The following is a 17,102-nucleotide window of genomic DNA, read 5'->3' as shown; positions in this document are numbered from 1 at the left end:
TCGTGTGAAATTGGGCTTGAGTGCAAGTGTTGTTTATATAAACATGCTTTTGCCTTGATCCCAAGTGTAGGATGTGACACTGTTTTGTGAGAGGGTGAGTGATACTTGTCAGCTGAAAACAGATGAGAAAGGGCGCTGATCTTTGTCTGTCTCATACTGGGGTCGGGGGTGGATTTTGGGAGGGTATAAATAGGAACCCAACGAGAGAAAGAGAGAGAGAGAGAGAGAGAGAGAGAGAGAGAGAGAAAGAGAGAGAGAGAGAGAGAGAGAGAGAGAGAGAGAGAGAGAGAGAGAGAGAGAGAGCGCAGAGGGAGAGGGTTGGGGGCGCAGAAAGAGAAGGTGGAGAGAGAGAGAGGGAGAGAGGAGAGATTGCTTCCCATTGCTTAGCTTTGCTTCATTTCAAAACTCTCCTAGAGAAATGCTCTGGAGAAAACTTCCCTGGTGTTGTTTCCCACCCCCCCATTGTTCACCCTGCTGTTGTTCCCCTGCTGTTGTTCCCTGCTGTTGTCCCCCTGCTGTTGTTCCCTGCTGTTGTTCCCTGCTGTTGTTCCCTGCTGTTGTTCCCTGCTGTTGTTCTCTTTCTGTTGTTCCCTGCTGTTGTTCCTCCTGCTGTTGTTTCCCCTGCTGTTGTTCCCTGCTGTTGTTCCCCTGCTGTTGTTCCCTGCTGTTGTTCTCCTTCTGTTGTTCCCTGCTGTTGTCCCCCTGCTGTTGTTCCCTGCTGTTGTTCCCTGCTGTTGTCCCCCTGCTGTTGTTCCCCTGCTGTTGTTCCCTGCTGTTGTTCTCCTTCTGTTGGTCCCCTGCTGTTGTTCCTCCTGCTGTTGTTTCCCCTGCTGTTGTTCCCTGCTGTTGTCCCCCTGCTGTTGTCCTCCTTCTCTTGGTCCCCTGCTGTTGTTTCTCTGTGTTGTTCCTGCTGTTGTTCCCCTGCTGTTGTTCCCCTGCTGTTGTTCCCCTTGCTGTTGTCCCCCTGCTGTTGTTCCCCTGCTGTTGTCCCCCTGCTGTTGCTTCCCTGCTATTGCTCCCCTGCTGTTGTTCCCCTGCTGTTGTTCCTCCTGCTGTTGTTTCCCCTGCTGTTGTTCCCCGTGCTGTTGTTCCCACTGCTGTTGTTCCTCCTGCTGTTGTTTCCCCTGCTGTTGTTCTCCTTCTGTTGTTCCTCCTGCTGTTGTTCCCGCTGCTGTGGTTCCCACTGCGGTTGTTCCCCCTGCGGTTGTTCCCCTGCTGTTGTTCCTCTGCTGTTGTTCCCCTGCTATTGTTCCCCCTGCTGTGGTTCTCCTGCTGTTGTTCCTCCTGCTGTTGTTCCCTCTGATGTTGTTCCCCTAATGTTGTTCCCCCTGCTGTTGTTCCCACTGCTGTTGTTCTCCTGCTGTTGTTTCCCCTGCTGATATTCCCCTGCTGTTGTTCCCCCTGCTGTTGTCCCTCCTGCTGTTGTTCCCCCTGCTGTTGTTCCCCTGCTGTTGTTCCCCCTGCTGTTGTTCCCACTGCTGTTGTTCTCCTGCTGTTGTTCCCCTGTTGTTGTTCCCCCTGCTGTTGTTCCCCCTGCTGTTGTTCCCACTGCTGTTGTTCTCCTGCTGTTGTTCCCCTGTTGTTGTTCCCCCTGCTGTTGTTCCCCCACTGTTATTCCCACTGTTGTTGTTCTCCTGCTGTTGTTCCTCTGCTGTTGTTCCTCCTGCTGTTGTTCCCCTGCTGTTGCTCCCCCTGCTGTTTCTCCCCATGCTGTTGTTCCCACTGCTGTTGCTCCCCGTGCTGTTGTTCCCCCTGCTGCTGGTGCCTGTTGTTTGCCCTGCTGTTCTTCCTGTTGCTGTTGTTCCTGCTGCAGTTGTTCCCCCTGCTGTTGTTCCCCCTACTGTGCTTGCTATTGCTTTGCTGGACTGCTGATATCCTGATGACAAAGAATGAAATTGCGCCAAGGAACTGAGTCTAAAAAGGTCTACATCCTCTGTTCCTACTAACCTTCTTTCTCTCCTACCTAGGCTTTGTGTGTTGGAAAGTAGATAGAGGCATTAAGGAACCCCAAGTAAAGTGGATTTAAAAAAATCAAAGCCTACATTTGTCTTCTCTTGGACAAAGCAGGATTTAAGAGGATTTCAAAGCGGCAGGAAAGAGAGCAGGATCAGGAAGATTGTGAGCAAAGAACATGATGTGGTAGATTTAAATTAGAGCAGGAACCTTAAGCTGAGAAGTCCTTCCCAGAACAGTGGGCCAGTGATGAGGGGGGCAGGACGGTTACTGACTTTAATGAGTGGGCAGTGCACAGTGAGTTCTAAAAGTCATATTTTAGGAGATGGCTACTTATTATTTATAATACACCTTTACCTTTTGTTAATTGTTTCCTTCATAGTTTCTTGTGAAAAAAACAAAAACATGAGGACCTAAGCTCAAATTCCCAGCACCTACATAAAATCAGAGTATGGCTGTGCATATTTGTAAGCCCAGAATTGTGGAGGTGAGGCAGAAGGATCCTGAGAGCTCACTGGCCAGCCAGTCTTAAATGGCAAGCTTCTAGTTCACTGAGAGACTGTCTCAAGGCAACAAGGCAGAGAATGACAGAGGAAGATGCCCACGGTCCTGCTGGCTCACACACGAATATACAAGACTGCACACACCTGTAAATTCACATGCATGCATAACTCATTACACACACACACACACACACACACACACACAATTAAAAAATTATTTTATTTATTTTATGTATGAGTGCTCCGTCTGCATATACACCTGTGTGCCAGAAGAGGGCATCAGAATCCAGTATAGATGGTTGTGAGCCACCATGTGGTTGCTGGGGATTGAACTCAGGATGTCTGGAAGAGCAGACAGTGCTCTTATCTGCTGAGCTATCTCTCCAGTCCCTAGACACACGTTTTTTAAATAAACAGCACTCACCTCAGAGATGCCTACTAGGTCCCACTGAAGGATTTTCTTTTTTCCCCCTAAAAGTAAAATAAATCTTTCTCTCTAATAAACGAGATAACTTAGGGTCTTTCCCTCATTTTGATAGTGTAAGCCTCAAAAAAATGTAAGCCTCTGTTTCTTTTAAAGCCCTCAAAGTTTTGACACAGAAGAAACTCTCTGATCCTCTGGGAGGGGAACAAGAAAGGTAGATTTTGAGGATTCTATCATCAAAAATACAGTCATTCCTCCGTAACGGTGGGTTCCATACATGAACTCAAGTGTGGACAACGTTTGAGGAAAGCATCTGTCCTGAACAGATACAGACATGTCTCCCTGTCACTCTTCCCTAAACAGTACAGTCCAACAACATAGTATCAACATTACATTGGTAGCCTTGAGAGTCAATATAAAGTATGAGAGAGGATTCTGAGGTCATATGCAAATACTCACACGTTGTATATAAAGGACTTGAGTATCACGGGTCTGTCCTTGGGAGTTCTGAGTCAATGCCCCAAGGATGCTGTGCAACCTGTTGGCTTAGGTTCAGATCCTCTGGTTTGTGTCCCGGTGCTCTACTTCCCATGGAAACGGCTGTTGAAGGGTCTATGGGATGGCTTAACAATCTGTTAAGAGACGTACTGCTCTTGCAGAGGACAGGGTTCAGTTCCCAGCACCCATATCAGGCAGTTCACAACGACCTGAGCCCTCTTCTGGCTTCTCTGGATACTTGAACTCATGGGCATGCAAGAGCATGTATGTGGACATATGTGCACACACACACACACACACTTTTTAAATGAGATTTTTTTTTCCGAGACAGGGTTTCTCTGAGGAGCCTTGGCTGTCCTAGACTTGCTTTGTAGACCAGGTTGGCCACAAACTCACAATGATCTGCCTGCCTTTCCCTCTCAAGTGCCGGGATTAAAGGCATGTGCCACCATGCCCAGCCAGACCATTGCCTTTTTCTTCTTGTTCAAATCAGGAAGAAAAGATGGGTACAATTCCAACTATGAGTTGCGTTCAGTTATTCACCTACAACCAGGCAAAACTTTGAGAGACTTTGGAAGGCTGTGTGATGCCTCAGGGTCAGAATGCGGACTGCCTTGAGGAAGATCTCATACTTGCTCTTGTCCAATTCTCTCACCTACACTGAGGCCTGGGCCTAGCACTGCCATTTAACCACTGGCGTTTCAGCAGGTGAGTCATTTCTGACAGCTAGTAAAGCAAGGTTGTTGTCTGTCTTGCTCATGACTTCCTGTTTGCTCATGCAGAGCTCCCATCCCAAGTGCCCTACAGAGAAGATGATGTGGTCCAGAAAAAGGGGTGGCCCCTGGAGGAACTGAGGTTGGCTGAGCTTAACCCATTCCAGTGACCTCAGTGACCTCAGCAATAGACGCTTGCCCAGTTGATTGACTGCCCAGTGAGCAGTGACTAATTATAGCCTGTGAGTGTCCCAGTCAAGTGCTTCCGGATTCCTAAGCCACAGATAATGAGAAGATGTTTGTTAAGGCATCAAATTGTGCAACGACTTTGGAATGACTTAATGTGACAAATAATTTACACTACCAAGCTGGTAAGATGATGCTGTTTGGGGAGATGGTGCAGCCTTGTTGGGGGAAATATGTCACTGGGGGCAGGCAATTCTAATTCATTTGCTCTGCTTCATGCTTGCTGTTAAAGACATGATCTGCCAGCTTCCGGCTCCTGCTGCCGTTCCTGCTGCTTGCTTCCAAGCCCCTCAACCGTGATGGACCATGAACTCTTATCCCTCAGGAATCCTGAGCCAAAATAAACCCGCTCTTCCTTAAGTTGCCTTTGGCTATGGTGTCTTATCACAGCGATGGAAAAGTAGCCCGTGCATTGTCCTCTTGACAAAGGGCAAGATCAGTCGTGGGCTAAGAACAACAATCAAATGTTTGTTCTTAAATACTCTTGCACCAAATATCCTATTGATTATTTGATAGGAAAATTAGGGAAATAGAAAAAAAAAAAAAGAGGATGAAGGAATTAAATGTAACACAGATTCAATCTCTGGAAAAATTAAACCTGACAACACTAAAAACTGGTCAGAGGCTTTGGACAAAACGGTTAGGGACATAAAGAGTGGCCGCTCCTTCTCTTCCTTGGGCTCACTCTCACAAGCCCATCTAAATAGCAGCCCGGGGACTGGAGAGCTGTCTCAGCAGCCCAGAGTGCACACTTCTGTTACAGAGGACCTGAATTTAGTTCCCAGTACTCATATCACCAACCACTTATAACTCCAACTCCAGGGAATCTGGTGCCCTCTTCTGGCTTTTGGGGGTACCTGCACTCATGTACACACACACACACACACACACACACACACACACACACACACACACACACACGTACAATTTAAAGTAAAAATAAATCTAAAAACTGGTTGGAAATATTTGTATATTTTCATGCATTTAAATTTAAAAAATTATTTTGAGCAGTGTGTGCACATGCGGGTCATTGGACAAGTTGAGGGACTTGATTCTCTCCTTTTACTTTGTGGGTCCAGAGTTGTCATGAGGCTCAGAGACAGGTCCAGACCGAACTGTCCTGTCAGCCCTGTGTTCATACATTTTATTTTATTTTATTTTATAATTTTATTTTAAGATTTATTTATTTATTTATTATGTGTACAATGTTCTGCCTGCATGTAATGCCTGCCCACCAGAAGAGGGCACTAGATCCCATCATAGATGGTTGTGAGCTGTCATGTGGTTGCTGGCATTTGAACTCATGACCTTTGGAAGGGAAGGCAGTGCTCCTCACATCTGAGCCATCTCTCCAGCCCATTTTCATACATTTTAGAGAAATGACTCAGACAGCTGGGCGTGGTGGCTCATACTTTTAATCCCAGCACTCAGGAGGCAGAGGCAGGCAGATTGCTGTGAGTTTGAGGCCAGCCTGGTCTACAAAGTGAGTCCAAGACAGCCAAGGCGTGTGTGTAGGGGCTAGAAACCACTGTTGAATATCTTTCCTTAATTTTTCTCCACATTTGCTTATTTTATATTTACCTATTTTTAATATTATATGTGAAAGTGTTTGGCCTCATGTATGCCTGTGTGCCACATGCACGCCAGGTACCAGTGGAAATCAGATCCTCTGGGACTAGAGTGATGGGTAGTCGTGAGTCACCATGTGGCTGCTGGAAATTGAACCCAGGACCGCTTGCAGGGCAATATGTGCTCACAACCATTGAACCATCTTTTCAGCTCCTCAACCTCCTCCTCGCAGCTAACCTGGAGCTCATCGATTAGGCTAGGTTCCAGGGTGCCTGGCTCCAAACCTCACAGTATACTATCATTCCTAGCTTCTTACCCGGATCCTGGGGGTGCTAACTCAGGCTCTGGCTTAGGTAGCAGGCACTTTCCCCAGCATCTCCTTGACCATGATTTTGACCTCTACATCCTTACTAGTTTTCTATCTAATATTTCTATAAATTCCTGACAGATTGGGAACTACAAATGTAATTTGCTTTTCTCCCTAGTTCTATCAGTGTTTTGTTTAGATCTTACCTATTTTGAATTGCTATGCTTCTCAGTAGATCGATCTTGTTCTAATATAAAGCCTGCCCGTGTCTCTAATACTTTTCTTTGCTCTGAAGTTTCTTCATGTAGGATTAGCACAGCGGTTGTTGTTTTCTTTTGATTTGTGTTTGTGTAATATATCCTTTCACATCCTTCGTGTCTACTATGTCCTTATCATGTCTACAGTGAGCACACTGTAGAGCCTCATGTAGCTGGACTGTGATTTTAAATCCACTCTGCTAATTCAATCTTCTCACTGCAGTATTTATAGTGTACATTTACATTTAATGTAATTACTGATGCAGTTCCCTTAAGTATGCAATGTTATGTTTTGTTTTCTGGGTTCTATTTTTTTATCATTTAGTTTCTTTTTGTACTATCCTGTGGGTTACTTACGCAACTGTAACCAGGCTCTGCTTCTAGAACCTGTAAGTCATCCAAATAGCAACTTTGTACCCATTATAATTAACCCTCCCCTTCTCCCTCCACAGTATTTACTAAAGTATGTCTTTGTGTTGTTGTTGTGTAGTGTGATTTCTCCCGTTGATATTATGCGAATCTATCATGGGCTGCTGACATCATTTTTACCAGCTCAAGATAAATATAGAAACCTCACCTTCCATAGTAATTGTTTGTTTGTTTGTTTCTACATCCAAACACCTGACAAGAAGCAACTTAAAGGAGGAAGTGCCTAGGGTTAGAAAAATGGTTCAGTAGTTAAGAGCATTTCTGCCTTTTCAGGAGACTGGGGTTTGTGTCCACATCGGATGGCTCACAGTTGCCTGTAATTCTAGCTCCAGGAGAACCTGACACTCTCTCTTGGCCTCTGGTGGCACCAACATACATGCACAATCAAAATGATTACCACACTTCCCTTTGAACAATCGTTCACTCTGTTTACAACATAACTGTTTTGATCATTTCTTCTACATAACTTAGAATAGCATCAGTGTTTTAAAAATTATTAACAATTTAGAAGCGTTAAGGCACACGCCTCTAATCCCAGCACTCTGGAGGCAGAAGCAGGTGAATCTCTGAGTTCCAGGCTAGCCTGGTCTACAGAGTGAGTTCCAGGACAGTCAGGGATACACAGAGAGAAACCATGTCTTGAGAAAAAACAAAACAAAACAAAAACTCAAAGAGTCCTTTCTCTTTCTCCTCCGTCCCTCCCTCCCTCCCTTCCTTCCTTGGAGCATGGTCTCATGTACCCTAGACTGGCCTTGAAACCTTTATGTGGCCAAGGACAACCTTGAATGTCCTGTCCTACCCCCACTGTGCATCAACACTCCAGGTTTATTCAGTGCTGGGGGTTGAATCCAGGGCTTTCTGCACACTAGGCAGGTGATCTATCAGCCAGGCCACACCCCTGGCCCTGTCCCACGAGGCAGTTCCTTCCTCATGTCCCTTCTGTTCTCACTTCCTTTCTGCTTGGGGCTATTCTTAGCCATTTCCTGGGTAGGTTTTCTGGGGATAAGCTCCCTTAGCTGAGATGTCTTGGTTTCCCTTTCATCATTGAAAGAAACTTTATCTGGGCGTAACCCTTTGGTGATTTTTTTATTTTGGTGATCTTTTATTTCAATACTTAAAAATGTTATGAGAGCTGGACCTGGTAGTGCACAGCTGTGATCCCAGTGCTCTGGAGGCTGAGGCAAGAGGGCTGCCGCAAGTCTGAGGCCTTGTTTGGAGAAAAAAGAAAATGTACACCACTTCCTCTAGCCCCACAGTTTCAGGAGAGAAAAAAAAAGCTGCTGTCATTCACAGTGGCATTTTCTATAAGCAACATCCACTTCTGTTTCCTTTCAATATTTTTTCCTCAGCTTTAGCTTTCAGAAATGAATGTGTGTCTTGGCGCAGATTTCTTTGTGTGTGCTTTATTTGATTCGGCTTCTTGAATTTGTAGGTTCATGTCATTTGCCAAATGAGGAGAAATTTGAGGTTGTTTTCTGAATGCTTCAAGCATCCCATGGATCTCTGGGACTCTGTTTTCTCCGTGTTTGGATTGTTTTCTACAGGTTTGTCGCTGATTCCAGCCTCTGTTGTTTCCTCTTATTGCTGAGTCTATATGGCACACTGTGAATTGTATTTTCTGTGCTTTTCAGTTCTATTGTCTTCATTTAGTTCATTTGGTGATTGCTGTTTCTTTACTGAGGTTTAACATTTTATTATATTTATTTAATATTAATTCATTTATTTATTCTATTAATGTGCGAGAGAGGAAGGCAGAGAGAGAGAGAGAGAGAGAGAGAGAAAGAAAAGAAGAAGAAGAAGAGGAAGAGGAAGAAGAAGAGGAAGAAGAAGAAGAGCAGGGAGACGGAGAGAGAGAGGGAGGGGGGAGAGACAGAGAGACAAAGAGGGGGGGGCATGAGCACGTGGAGGCCAGAGGATGATTCAGACGTAATTCCTTCTTTCCATCAGGTGGGTCCCAGACAGTGAACTCAGGGCATCAGGCACACTGGCAAATGCCTTTACCTGCTGAGCCGTCCCACCAGCCCTCGGGTGAATTTTAAACTTTTGATTCAGGAGAATTTTCAGATTATTACTGAGGCCTTTTATGCCATGCATTTTGGCATCACTTTTAGATAATTCACATTCAGTTCACCTCACAATGTAACATGCTGATTTATCCGTCTCATACGTGTTTTCCTGGTTCTTGGATGCTTTCCTTACATATCCCTGAACACTTTGGGTAGCGTATTGTGACCCTGTCTCCTCCTCGCTCTGCTCCCTTCTATCCCGTTTCCCTCTCCTTTTTATTTTTAACTCACAGTGGCCCTCTCTGACAAAACAGGAGAGCTCCCACGCCATGTAACAGTTCAGCTTGACCCTGGCTAGACTGACAAACTCCCAGCTGAGTCCAGCACCAACTCCTACTACCTGGCTGCCTCTGACTGGGGTGTGTGTCAGTTTCAACAGCTGACTCGGCTACTAGAACTCCCAAGCACTTCCTGTTTCTTCTAGGCAGGGGATGAGAGGTCAGCTCTGAGGCAGGCACGCCGCCAAAGCTACCCACAAAGCACTTGCAGCCCTGCCTCCCACTGCCGTGACTGAAGGCCTCAGGAGGCACTGGACATCCACTTGTGCCACCAGTATCTGGTTAGCCCTGGGCGGACACTGCCGACATGGCTTTCTTCTGTTGGGCCACACTTGTCCATTCTTTGGTGATTAACATGGGCTATTTTTGGACTTTGTCTTGTCGCATCCATTTGTGGTACTTGCATGGAGGTGGCCTGTTAGGATGTGGGAGGACTAAAGAAACTGGGGGAATTTGCCACCACACTTCTCCTTAAGTCCTGTGATGCCTAGAATATCCAATTTTTTCTCATCTTTAAAAAATTATTTATTGAGCTGGGCGTGGTGGCGCATGCCTTTAATCCCAGCACTCAGGAGGCAGAGGCAGGCAGATCGCTGTGAGTTTGAGGCCAGCCTGGTCTACAAAGTGAGTCCAAGACAGCCAAGGCTACACAGAGAAACCCTGTCTCGAAAAACCAAAAAACAGTATTTATTTTTACGTAAGGGTTTTTCCTGCATGCATGTCTGTACGCCATGTAAATGTCTGGTGCTCTCAGACACCAGAACAGAGTTTGGGATCCCATGGAACTGGAGTTACAAACAGTTAAGAACAGCCTTGTGGGTGCTAAAAATCTAACCTGGGTTCTCTGGAAGAGCAGCCAGTGCTTACAATCAACCACTGAGCCACCTCCCCAGCCCCTTGTCTCACTTTGTAAAGTTTTGCTACTCTTGTTTTATGGTGTGTGTGTGTGTGTGTGGGTGTGTGGGTGTGTGTGTGTGGTGTGCCATTTGTTTGTTGGTTTATTCATCTGGTTCTGGCTGGTCTGGAACTTTCTATGAATTTCAGGCTGACCCTGAACTTTGGGTAACCCTTGGCCTCTGCCTCTTGAGTGTCAAGATTGTGTATCACCATAAGGAGCCATAAAAGCCATTATAAAGTACTCATTCTACTACTGAAGTGCTATAGTGCTATTTGAAAGTGAACTTGGGGGCTGGAGAGACGGCTCAGCAGCTAAGAGCACTGACTGCTCTTTCAGAGGTCCTGAGTTCAATTCCCAGCAACCACATGGAGGCTCACAATCATCCATAATGTGATCTGATGCCCTCTTCTGGCCTGCAGGTGTACATGCAGGCAGAGCATTGTATACTTAATAATAAATAAATCTTTAAAAGAAAAAAAAAGAAAGTGAACTTGGGTTGGATATATATATATATATCACCAGGGCCATTGGCATTAAGAACGAAGAGTATGTGGAGCCATGAGGAGAAACAGCAGCTTGTTCTATGGGTGTGAGGCAATGCAAGGCATTCTGACAGGGAGAGACAGGAACTAACAGGGGGAGACTGAAATTATAAACTAACTGCTGTAGGGGCTTGGGGTGTTTGTTCTAGTTAAGGCTTAATTTGCTTATTGTTCTTACCTAAGGTTCAAAACTGGAGTTGTAATTGTTGTGAATTTTAGCTCTGTGTTATTATCACAAGACCATACAACTTTGGGTAAAGTATCTTCTATTTACTGGAGAGCACATGTTTTACAAATACATACAAACATTTGCTTTCTTGAGGTAGCCAGCAGTGTAATCTCTCTCTCTCTCTCTCTCTCTCTCTCTCTCTCTCTCTCTCTCTCTCTCTCTCTCTGTGTGTGTGTGTGTGTGTGTATGTGTGTGTGTGTGTGAATATGTGTGTGTGTGTGTGAATACGTGTGTGTGCAGGTTCACATGCATTTGTGTATTCATAAAGGAAAAAGTTGACACAGGGCATATTCTTCAATTACTTCCTAGTTTTTGAAACATGATCCCTCACAAAACCTGGAGATGACCAATTTGGTTACACTACGTGGCCAATGAGCGCCAGGAATCTATCTGTATCCATCCAGTGCCTGAATTACAGATGCACTTGACTACCCTACACTTTTTATTTTTGAAAAAAATATCATACAAAATATTTTGACAATGTTTTCCTCTTCCCCAATTTCCCTAAGATCCTCCCCTGATCTCTACCCGACAAATTCATGTTCCTCTTCTCTCTTTCAAAAAAAAGGGAACAAAAAAGAAACAATACTCCTCCACACATGAAAGCATAAAAAATTAAAACAAAGACTAATAAGATTAAAAAAAAAAAAAAAAAGCAAAATGAAACAAAAAGTCCACAAAATTACCACTGAGCTCCTTTTGTATGGGCCAGCTATTCCAGACATGGGACCTGCCCTGACCCGTGGTTAATGGCTACACTGGACAAGACACTTTTCCCTTTGCCAGTAGCTATCAATCACTGAGAACTCCTCAGTTAGAGATAGGATTCTATGTCCACTTCTGTCTTAGTTAGGGTTTTATTGCTGTGACTGGACACCATGACCAAGGCAGTTCTTATAAAGGAAAATGTTTAATTAAGGATGGCTTACAGTTCCCAAGGTCTAATCCACTATCATCATGGCGGGAAGCATGGCAGCATCCAGGCAGACATGGTGCTGGAGAGGAACTGAGAGTTCTGCATCTGGATCTGCAGACAGCAAGGAGGAGACTGGATGTGTTTCACACGAAGTGTAGCTTGATTATTTAAGGCCTCAAAGCCCTTGGTCTGGAGAGATGGCTCAGAGGCTAAGAACACTGTCTCCTTCTTCTCCAGAGGTCCTGAGTTCAATTCCCAGCAAACACATGGTGGCTCACAACCATCTATAATGTGATCTAATGCCCTCTTCTGGCCTGCAGACAGAACATTGTATACATAATAAATAAATAAATCTTAAAAATAAAAAAACCTCAAAGCCCCTATTCCACATCATCTCGGTGCAGAAACCCTGTGTGGTTTGAGTCTGTGCAGATCTTACACGTGCTTCTACAGTCTCTGTGAGTTAATATGTGCATCAGCCTTGTTGTGTCTGAGAGACTTTCCTTGGAGTCATCCACCTCCTCTGGCTTTTACGATCTTTCCGCCTCCCCTCCTCTTCATCCTTTAAAGGGGAGGGGCTTTATGGAAACATCCCACTTAAGACTGAGTGTTCTATCTCACTGTCTTCACACTGTCCAGTTGTGGGTTTTTATGTTAATGTATCACCTATTTCAAGGGGCTTCTTTGATGTGGGTTGAGTGAGGCATTGATCTACAGGAATAGCACTATGTCATTAGGAGTCATTTTAAAGTTATGTTCCAGCTGGACATGGTGGCCCACGCCTGTAATCCCAGCACTCTGGGAGGCAGAAGCAGGAGGATCGCTGTGAGTTCAAGACCAGCCTGGTCTACAGAACGAGTTCCAGATCAGCCATGGCTACACAGAGAAACCCTGTCTGCTCCCCCCCCCCATGATAAAGTTATGTTTCTTTAGCAGAATAATAGAGGTAGATTTTTCCCATAGACACCTTGCCTCTGTTTCTTACCCATTTAGCAGTGTCATGTATGGGTTTTGTTTCATGGAGTGGGCCTTAAGTCCATGGGCTATCTGGAAAAATGTGGTTGGTAGCTCCCTATAACGTTTGTGCCATTGTTGCACCAGTATACCTCACAAGCTTGCCATTGTTGTAAGTTGCAGGGTTTGTAGCCACATGATTACATTTCTCCTCGGGTAATAGAGTACCTTCTGATACCATGGCCACTAGTCAGTAGGATGAAGCTTCTAGCAAGGCACCGGCTGAACTTCTCCATGTTGAAGGACATAAGTTATGTGTTGTCAAAGCTGAGCAGTAGTGGCACACGCCTTTAAGCCCAGCACATGGGAGGCAGAGGCAGGCGGATCTCCATGAGTTCGAGGCCAGCCTGGTCTACAGAGTGAGTTCCAGGACAGCCAAGGCTACACAGAGAAACTCTGTCTCGAGAAAAAAAAAAGTGTACCTTCAGCAGTTAGGCATTACCATCAGGTTGTGGAAAGTAATCGCTAGCTTCGGCAATGTCCTGTGATATTTGGGAGTTTCCATGGTAGCGTCTGACCAATGACTCATTCCTAGCACTGCAGGTTTTACTTGGTTGTTTAAGATGGGTCTCCTCTGCTGTTTGGTGGCTCCATTTAGATTCCTTTCACATATGTATGTATTTTAGGAAGCTGCTACAATAGTAAGTTTATATGTAGTTTTTCAAGTGGGCTTTGGTGTTGGTTGTCCTACCCATATTCTCCCTTTCACCCTTTTCTCCCACTTTCCTTCCTGTTTAATGTCCGTATTCTAGTCCCCCCCCCCCTATCTTTCCAAAACACTGTATTCTGCTACCCTTTCCATGGGAGATCGTCTCTGGTTCCTTACTAGGTACCCAATCTCTGGTGTTTTTGGATTATAGCACACAAATCACAAGCTCAAAAGCTAACAACCAGAATAAGAAAAAAATGTACACTTGTCTTCTGGCTTCCTATTTCTTGACATTTTGTGTAGTGCATTGATGGACATGGTTGAACATGTCTCCAGTAGGAGACAACGTCCTTTTGGTCCATACCCAAGATTCCCAGATTCCTAAGGAATGCCACACTGATTTCCAAAGTGGCTGTTCTAAGTCTGCACCCCACCAGCCATGGATGAGTGTTTTCCTTATCCTGCATTCTCTTTAGCATGAGCTTTTGTTTTATTGACTGGTGTAAGATGACAAGAAATCTCAGAGTAGCTTTAATTTACATTTCCATGATGGCTAAGGATGTTGAACATTTCTTTAAGTGTTTCTCAGACATTTGTGCTTCTTCTTTTGATTAACTATCTGCTTAGTTTAGTATCATTTAGGTTAATGTTGTCTATGAGCTTGAGCTTGCAGGGAGTTGCCTTTACTGTGCTGAGGTATGACCTTGTACTAGTGGTCTCTCCAGGATTCCCCTCTCATTCCCGAAAGACAGCATTTTTCTGTGTGACAGTCCTGGCTGTCCTGTACTCACTTTGTAGACCAGGCTGGCCTCAAGCTACCAGAGATCAGCCTGACTTTGCCTTCCAGTGCTGGGATTAAAGGCATGTGGCACCATGTCCTGGTCTCCCCAGGAGTTTTATCCTGAAGAGATGCTGGGTTTTGTCAAAGGCCTTTTCTGCATCTAATGAGCTGATCAAGTTGGTGGAGAACAGATTTTTGGAGTATGTCCTTATAAGTCTCTGTATTTCCTTAATGTCTGTGGTAATGTCCCTATAGTCAGATATCTGAGACCTGCCAGTAGTACAAATAATGACATGGAGGCTTTTTAAGATTTAAAAGCTTAGGCCTTTTTCTGGACAGCCCCTCAGCTAATCCATCTAACTTATCCCACGTAGCTAGTTCTTTCCCTCTCTGCTCTTGTTCATTTCAGTCCACCTCTGTATCCTGCTGGCAAACCTCCCACCTTTGCTTTCTTCCTCCCAAAGTCCTTCTCCCAGAAATTCTGTCCCCTACTTCCCAGCTATAGGCTGTCAGGCCTTTATTACACCCAATAGGCCTATGAGGAAGGAGTATTTACAAAATATGAGACTATGATGGGCCATAGAAATAATAATACCAAGATCCGGCTTGTAGGCTAGTACTTAACTCTCTGCCATCTGAGCAATCAATAATCAAATATACGGAGACACACCTTCACACAATGCATTCCAACATGTCCCTCTTTTCATCTCTAATTTTATTAATTTGGATCTTCTCTCTCTGTCTTTTGGTTAATTTGGCTAAGACTTTGTCACTCTAGTTGATTTTCTCAAAGAAGCAACTTTCTTTCCTTGATTGTTTTTAAGTTATGTTTGTTTATCTGTTTCTATTTCATTGATTTCAGCCCTGAGTTTGATTATTTCTTGCCATTTCCTCTTCTTGGGTACTATTTCATCTTGTTCTAGAGCTCTCAAGTGTGTCAGTAAGTTATTCATAAAATTTTTTGATATTCAAACTTAAGAGTTATGAACACTACACTCACAGTGCCTTCAGTTCTAAAACATGTAATTTCCTTTTTGATTTTTGTCTTGGTCTGTTTTTCATTAAGTGCTGATTTGTTCGGTTTCCATTGAGTTTTTAAGCTTTCCTTTGTTTCCATAGAACGAGAAACACACACACACACACACACATACACACACACACACACACACACACACATACACTACTACTACCACCACTAACATCAAAATAACAGAAATTAACAATCATTGGTCATTAATATCTCTCAACATCAGTGGACTTAATTCTCCTATAAAAAGACAGAGACTAACAGAATGTCTGAAAACAGGAGCCATCATTCTGCTGCATACAAGAAACACCACAACCAAAGATAGATATTTCCTCAGAGTAAAGGGCTGAAAAAAGTTTTTCCAAGCCAATGGACCCAAGAAGCCAGCTGTAGTAGCGATTCTAATATATAATAAATAAACTTTCAACTAAAATTAATCAAAAGAGATGGAAAAGGACACTTCATACTCATCAAGGAAAAAATCTACCATGATGACATCTCAATTCTGAATACATATGCCTCAAATGCAAGGGTACACACATTTGTAAAAGAAACATTACCAAAGCTTAAATCACACATAGAACTCCACACACTAATAGTGGGAAATTTCAATGCCCCACTCTCACCAATGCCCAGGTCAACAAAACAGAATATAAACAAACAAACAAAGAATGAAACTAACAGACATTATGAATTAATTAGATCTAACTAATATCTAAAGAACATTTTACCCAAACAAAAAAGAACATACCTTCTTCTCTGCACCTCATGAAACCTTCTCCAAAATTGACCATATCCTCATGCCCAAAGCAAGCCTCAACATATACAAGAAAATTGAAATAACCCCTTGTATCTTATATTACCATGGATTAAAACTGGATTTCAACAACAACAGAAAGTCAACAAGCTCGTGGAAACTGACCAACTCTCTACTCAATGACTACTGGGTCAGGGAAGATGTACAGGGAAGAAATAAATAAACTAAAGACTTTCTAGAATTCAATGAGAGTGAAGGCACAACATGCCCAAACACAATGAAAGCAGTGCTAAGAGGAAAGTTCATAGCACTAAGTGCCTTCATAAGAAAATTAGAGAGCTCTCATACTATCAACTTAACAGTGCACCTGAATGCTCTAGAACAAAAAGAAGCAAACACACCCACGAGGAGTAGATGGCAAGAAATAATCAAATTCCAGACTGAAATCAATTAATTAGAAACAAAAAGAACAATACAAAGAATCAATGAAACTAAAGCGGTTTCTTTGAGAAACTCAACAAGATAGGAAAATCCTTAGCCAAACTAATTAAGAGGCAGAGAGAATATCCAATTTAACAAAATCAGAAATAAAAATGGGATATAGGGCTGGAGAGATGGCTCAAAGGTTAAGAGCACTGTCTTAAGGTGTTGAGTTCATTTCCCAGCAACCACATGGTGGCTCACAGTCATCTACAATGAGATCTTTTGTCCTCTTCTGGTATGCAGTCACACATGGGGAAGAATACTGTATAATAATAATAATAGATAAATAAAACTTTTTGTAAAAGAGGGTGGGGGACATAACCACATATACTGAGGAAATCCAAAGAATCATTAAGTATTACATCAAAAACCCATACTCCACATATTTAGAAAATCTAAATGAAATGGATAATTTTCCTGATAGATACCACTTACTAAAGTTAATTTAAGATCAGGAAAACAACTTAAATAGACCCAGAAGCCCTAAATAACTAGAGCAGTTATTAAAAGTCTCCCAACCAAAAAAGCCCAGGGCCAGGTGGTTTTAACACAGAATTCTACCG

Source organism: Acomys russatus, chromosome 13 (assembly GCF_903995435.1).
Source record: "Acomys russatus chromosome 13, mAcoRus1.1, whole genome shotgun sequence".
NCBI classification, from domain to species: Eukaryota; Metazoa; Chordata; class Mammalia; order Rodentia; family Muridae; genus Acomys; species Acomys russatus.
Note: the sequence above shows the minus strand (reverse complement) of the source record.